At 35.6% G+C, this 7,154-nt stretch overlaps 1 pseudogene across 1 annotated transcript; it reads right to left on the bottom strand.

The window, feature by feature from the left end:
• Positions 1–6,208: 6,208 nt before the first annotated feature.
• Positions 6,209–6,401, bottom strand: LOC109392974 (thymosin beta-4 pseudogene; annotated as a pseudogene). The gene has a single exon (XR_002126150.1). The product of XR_002126150.1 is annotated as a thymosin beta-4 pseudogene (transcript).
• Between the last annotated feature and the right edge of the window lie 753 nt (positions 6,402–7,154).

The raw sequence follows: 7,154 nt of genomic DNA, 5'->3' as shown, positions 1-7,154 counted from the left end.
AGGGGCCGGCCGAGTGGCTCAGTTGGTTAAGAGCTCGCTCAAGAGTTTGAGCTCTGAGCAACAGCGGTTCGAGTCCAGCCCGAGCTGAGCAGCCACTGAGCTGCCAACAGGTAGTAGGATGGCTCAGCTAAAAACAAAACAAAAAACAGAAAATAATAATGAGCAATAAGAATAGTTTTGCCCTTAAAAATGATGCATAAAGTAATATTCATTTCAGGAGCATTATTTTTCTTTGAATAATTCTATCTTTATAGCTTGTACCTCAGGCTCATAGTAACCATCAATATAGCAAATGACAATTTTTTTCTTAGATATGAACATGATTTACAAGCATCTTTTATCAGACAACAATAAGAAGAATCTTATGTTTGTGAAATGTTTTATAGTTTACAAACACTTTCACATACATTATTTCATTTGATTAACAACCTTGGCAAGTGACCAGGACAGGCACATTTATCCATGCTTTAAAAAAACTGAGATATTATGAAATTCATCTAAGGCATCACAATAAATAGTAAAGACAGCAAGGGTGTAAACCCAGACCAAGCATCTTTCAGGACAGGTCATGTGATCCAGGTTTAATTTCCTCCCCTCCATGCTCTGACTCCTATAACATTATGATCCCCGAGGTGGATCAATGATACCATGACTTTTAGCCATCAGTGCTATAGATGTTGATAATGTAGATGATTTTATCCCATGTTTAGTTAGCATAATATAAGTGATAGGTAATAAATAAAATGTCACTAGCTATTACCGTGCCTAAAGCAACCTGAAAAGTAGGATTAAATCATCATGTAAAGAGTATTAAAAATGGCTAAAAGACAGGCAAGGAAACACAAGGGCAATGGTCCATTATAACAAGTTTTTTAAAAATGTTTATTAAAAAACAAGCATTTAATCTGAAATTTTGATAAAATAATTTTCCTCTTAGAGATTGGCTAATATATTAGCCTTCCCAGGGTAATTTATGTACTTTTAAAAAATATCTATTTGGTAAAATGTGCCAAAGAGAAAATATTTACTGAGCTTTTTAAGTCACTGAGCTTTTAAGCTCTTGTCTACACTAAGCCAACAAAATTCTCCATGTGATCCCTTATTATATTATCCCTAAAAATGACATGGTTATCAACTTAGGAGACCACTTCTGGAATGTTGCTCTTTATCCACATTTTCAGATATTCAAATTAATAGAGAAATAAAATAATTTTTGGATTTTTTCTTGTTTAACCCAATTTATCAGTATGTATAAAGTACCAGATTCTAGACACCAGGAAATACAAAGACCAATAAAAAGCTTGGACAACGAACCCAAGAAACTTGTAAGAGCAACTTGTGAATGTATAACAAGATTTACTTATAGCCTATACTTATATTTATTAGATAATATTTGGGGTTGACTCATCAGCAGTTACCCCTTTTCTGACAATGCTTCCCACCTGTAGAGATGGACCCTGTGATTATCTTACCCGCTAGGGCTGACCACTGGCTCCTGCTGAACTAATTAGATTCTACCCCCTGAATTTTGAAAGAAGACACAGAAACGTCTGTAAATTAGCTCTGGTTGTGGACCAGGTGACTCGGGAAATGAGGGCATTGGATTGGCTAGGCATCATTTAGGGTTACCAGGTAAAATATAGGCATCCTGTATTTTTATTTGCTCAATGGAGCAACCCTACAAAATGTGCCATGAAAAATGCGAGTGAGAAAGCTGCTTTGTCAAAAGAGACTAGAGGACCAGCCAGATGGCTCGGTTGGTTAGAACACGAGCTCTGAGCAACAGGGTTGCCGGTTCGACTCCCACATAGGATAGTGAACTGTGTGCCTCCCTTCCCACCCCTTTTCACCCCCACTCCCCCGCAACTAGATTGAATGAACTGTGCGCCTCCCTTCCCACCCCTCTTCATCCCCCCTCCCCCGCAACTAGATTGAAAGTGGCGACTGGACTTGGAGCTGAGCTTGCGCTCTCCACAACTAAGATAGAAGGACAGCAACTTGCCTTGGAGCTAATGGGTCCTGGAAAAACACAATGTCCCCAATACTGTTCCCCAATTCCCCAGTACTGTTGTTCCCTTCCCCAATTAAATTTTTAAAAAAGAGAGAGGCTAGAAACACAGAAACACAGAGACAAGGAAAATTAAAGACTGTGGTAAATGTGCAGTGGGGGAGGGGATGAGATTGAGGGAAAGGAAAAATGAACCAAGAATTGCCTTAGTCACTGAGGACTTTTCAGCTGCCAGTTCCAATCCATTGGGAGATCTGCCTGTGTTTCTTGCTGTTGAGTTCTGTGAGACACCTTGACTCTTTATAAGAAATCTTTCTTTTCTGTAGATAGCTGAGAGAAAATCTATTTTCTTATATCTAACATGTCCTAAGGCATGAATAATATTGTCACACTTTGAGGAAAAGTTTTTATCATTTCACAAACTTTAAACAGTTTACAGAGTCCATGAGATATGTGAATAACTTGTTTCTTGTTTGTTTGTTTTTGTTTTTTTATTTATCAAGAGTATGAAAGCTTGCCTTTCTATTATAAATACCATGAAAAGTCTGGATCAATACTTACGAAAAATTCTATATTTGGAAACCTGGGATTCACAATTGGTCTCCTTGGGTTTCATAGAAGTATCACTTAAAGAGTAAACTCATTTAACGCACTTCCTCCAGATATTATTCTAAAACGTGTTCCCCAAAGTAAAAACCATGACGTGGCTAAATTATGAAGTCTTTACATAGTATCAGTTTCAATTATGCTTATCCTCCCTCTTTCTTTGCCTCTTTCCTCTTCCCTTTACCTTTGCATATCCTCCCTCCTCCATTCTCTAATCTCCCTGCCTAAATTTCTTCTGAGGAATAAAGGCCATTAAAAAAAAAAATCACTAACACCTCAGTGCAAATTAGTTAAAAGAGCTATTCACACTTGGAATATTTGCATTAAAAAAAAAAAGACCTTAGGAGAGGAGCCAACAGAATTCTCTGAGCTTGTTGTAAGCAACAGCTCTACATAATGTGGAGTTTATATTAAATAATATTAGTTAATGGATAGGACAGATCGTTATGCTGAATGTTCAAGAAAAAAATATCTTGGTCTGGTTCAATAAACCCAAGCTGGGATGGGGGCTAGGGCTGGAGATTACTTTTTCTGGGATGGATCTGGGAAAAGGATTCCAAGAGGATATAAGCTAAGGATAGTTGTCAACTGAGCAACAGCCCAACTCCCAAAAGAACAAAGAAACAGAGCTGACCATGGGCCTACAAGAAGGGCAAGAAATGATCTAAAATATGTGCTTGGTAGTGTATTCTTGGGTCAGTTGTATGGAGAAGCCAAGTAAAAGTAAATTCTTCTATAAGATTCTTGAACCTAAGCAGAACACTGGTGGATGGGTAGGCCTCTTAATTTTATCCACAAGCTATCAAATTGTTTCCTTTATCCAAAAACATCTGCCTCCCTGCCTGAAACTCAACTAATTACATGCTATTTCTATTAATAAACCATCTTTTTTTAGAGTTTTAGGGCAGATTACTAGTCACTCATACCTTAATGTGAACTATAAAAGAACCAATCAGCTCCTAGATATATTTTTTAATGTGGAAATATTCTTATGGTAAGAGAGGAGGAATACTTCATTTTGAAATAGAGGTAATTTGAAGGGCAGTCAGGCCCAGTTATGTCAAGAAGGCAACATTGGCGATGCTTAGTATTTGAAATGCTGGAATTATGAGATAAGAATTGAAAGACAAGCACAAAAAGAGCCTTTTAAAGTTAAGGTTTTTAGTTTAAATTTTAATCGATAGTCAATCTATCCACAAAACTACTCCTAGAAACCAGATGGAAAGAAAATATAGGAAGGAAGGAAGGGAGATTTGAGGGGAAAGGAAACTAACAAATATAATTCTTAACTCATAAATTCAATCTAACTGCATTATAATGAAGTTGGTCAAGCAGATGATTACACTGAATGCTATAGGAATTGTTGTGGGTTTCAAAGAATTCACAGACCAGTAGTAAGCAAAAATTTTCAGAATATTTTCTAGAATAAGAAAGTATGCTCTAAGCTATAGAACATAGATTTCTGTGATTATTTTAGTGGTTGTCGTTTTTTTAAAGAAAAGTAATTTTACCACCATCTGTATCATCACACAGTGTACTAAACCACCTTTATGTATCAAACACGAAAAGATAAAGAACAGTAGTTCCCAAACCATTTGTCTTGGAAATCTGAAGCACAGAGCAGATATGGCAACTAGAAATCAAAGTGTATATATGTAATTTTCCCTCCAGTCAACTGACACTAAAAGTATAACAATGATCAATGGCATCTTTTGAAAGTAAAAAATATATATATTGACATCCACTAATGTAGAGTATTTATATGGCATTTATATACAGGAAAAAAGACAAAAACCAAAATAATATCTCCTCTTCTAATGGAGGAAACAACCCAATAAAAAAATTTTAAAAAGATAGAAAATGGGATTTTAGAGTAAAGGAATGGCCAGGTCCAATGCAATAGCCTCTTTCAGGCAGCATACTCCTATTATTTGTCCAATCCCTTTTAGTAAGGGTTGCATTCAGTATTGCTCTAAAGGAATTGTCCTTTTAGAAATCATTTTGCTATTCTAAAATTTTATTATAAGCTTTTCCCCCAGACATAATTACTATTAACATTTTCTTATAATTCTCTAGATACTTTTTCCTTTATATTTTTTTCTTATATAATTAGGGTTTAAAAATGACACTAGACCATTCATATTATGTTCTTCAGTTTTATTGAGCTATAACTGACAAATAAGATTGAAACATACTTAAAGTGGAAAATGTGATGACTTGATATATGCGCACACTGTGAAAAGATATCAAATTAATTAGCAAAATTAACACATCCATTACCTCACATATTTACCTTTTTTTGTGGGGGGATATTTAAGTTTCACTATGATCAAATTTCTATTATATAATACAGTGTTATCAACTATAGTTATTATGTTATACATTAGTTCTCCAGAACTAATCATCTTATAACTGAAAGCTTGTACCCTTTACCAGCCTCTCCCTATTTCCTTCTCTCCCCAGCCCCTGGCAACCACTTTTCTATTCTGTTTCTATGAGTTTGACATTTTTCAGTATCGTTTGTTTGTGTATCTTTCTGGTTTGTTTAATTTAATGTTAATTTTTGAAAGTTACCTTTTCACTTTACAAAATGGTATGATTATAAAGACAATTTTTTTTTTTACTTATATATAGTTACAAATATAAAAGAAACTGCCGAGTGAGGTTCTGAATGAAACCTTTGTCCTAGGTATTTTTATGGATGGGGTCTGGTATATCAGCCCCTATGAGAGTGCTATACTAGTGAAGTGTTCCTAATTTTTCTATCGGGCCATTTAAAAACAGTCTCTGGTGAATGGTGATGCTAACTACACACTAAATACCAAGAACAGTAGCCAAAAGTCAATTATTTAATTTGAATGGATTTTTCAAAGAGCATCTATTCAGTAATACACCCACTCCCTTATCATGCACAATTGCACCTAAATATCCATAGTGTAGTTACAGAGTATTCGTGTCCTTATTTCAAATTGGCTTCTGTTATAATTTAGCTAAGATCCACTTTTTCATGAATAAAATAAATCTATCTCTAAATTCAGTAAGTTTAGATTGCTTATCAAGGATATTGTAGAGTCTATTTCTACATTAGTTGGAAGATTAGCTCATATGACCTGTAAGAATTCTTTCAACTATAAGGGGAATATTTCAATTTATCCAAGTTTATGATGGACATTTAGTTTAATCTATCATGAACTTCTTTTTCCAGGTTTTAAAACTTTTTATTTGCATTATTTAAAAACTTGTGCATTCCAATAATTAAAATCATTTTAACAACAAAATGGCACTCTCATGAAACTGTATTTTGCAGCCTGCAGGACACTTAGGACCAGCTTGGTTTTTACTCTGGATTTCACTGTCATTCCAACCCAGCTTTGCCTTCAGCGACATGCAAGTTCTTTTCCATCCCTGCCAGCAAGACAGGCAGATGGGAGAGGCAGGCGCGGCCTTCGTTGTCAGTAGTTCTGATGTGAAAAGGGGCAGCACAGTCATTTTAAACTTGATCCAACCTCCTTGCATGTTACAAAGTTAAATGGCTAAAAGAAGTAAATTAAGAAGGCAACGCTTGTGGAATGTACAGTGCATTTCAGAGGTGCGTGCCTCATTACCATTCGCCTGCTTGCTTCTCCTGTTCAATCGTTTCTTTTGAAGGCAGTGGATTTTTCTCTTGCGCTTCTGTCTTCTTCAATTTCGACTTATCGAATTTCTCAATCTCAGCCATATCGAGTTTGTCAGACATGGTTGCGAAAGGAAGCGGAGCGAGGCGCGCGAGCGAGTGGAGCCAGATCTGCTCAGTTGGCGGTGGCGGAGCCTGTCGTGAGCTTTTATAGACACAATTTAATCCTTAATTTTTTGTGTGTGGTAAAATGTGGAATTGCTGCCCTTCTTCTCTAGGCATTTAAGAAAACATAGATTTTCATAGTTTAATATAGTAGAACTTAAAATTTTGTTTTATGATAAAAATAAAATATACTCAATAAATATTGGAAAATCCAACTAAATACAAACAGAAAAACTAATTACAAAAAGTAAATCACTGCTAACATTTGGGTATGTATCCTTCCTTGCTTCCCTGGCTACAAACGTATTTTCTAACAACAAAAAGTCATGCTAGAATACTATTTTAAACCTCGCTTTTTTACTAATTATATATTGTAAATATTTCCCACGTTAATAGTGTTTTAAAGCCACATTTTAAATGGCCGTTTGTTAACAACATAGGCATAGTAAAATATGCCCAACAAAACCCAAACTCTTGGGCCTTTATGAGAAAAAATAATCACTGTGCTGAATAGCTCTATATGTTTAACTTTGCCTACATTTATTATTGTTGTCTTAGGATAAATTCCAAGAAGTGTTATTTCTGGACCAAAGGAGAAGGAAGGAAGGAAGGAAGGAAGGAAGGAAGGAAGGAAGGAAGGAAGGAAGGAAGGAAGGAAGGAAGGAAAGAAGGAAGGAAGGAAGGGACCCATTTTAAGACATTTGTCTTGTATGGCCAAGTTGCCTTCTGGAAAATTAATACCTACTTAACTGTTAGTAGTTG

Source organism: Hipposideros armiger, unplaced genomic scaffold (genome assembly GCF_001890085.2).
Source record: "Hipposideros armiger isolate ML-2016 unplaced genomic scaffold, ASM189008v1 scaffold_360, whole genome shotgun sequence".
NCBI classification, from domain to species: Eukaryota; Metazoa; Chordata; class Mammalia; order Chiroptera; family Hipposideridae; genus Hipposideros; species Hipposideros armiger.
The sequence above is the reverse complement of the archived record's forward strand: the minus strand, read 5'-3'. Positions and strand labels throughout refer to the sequence as shown.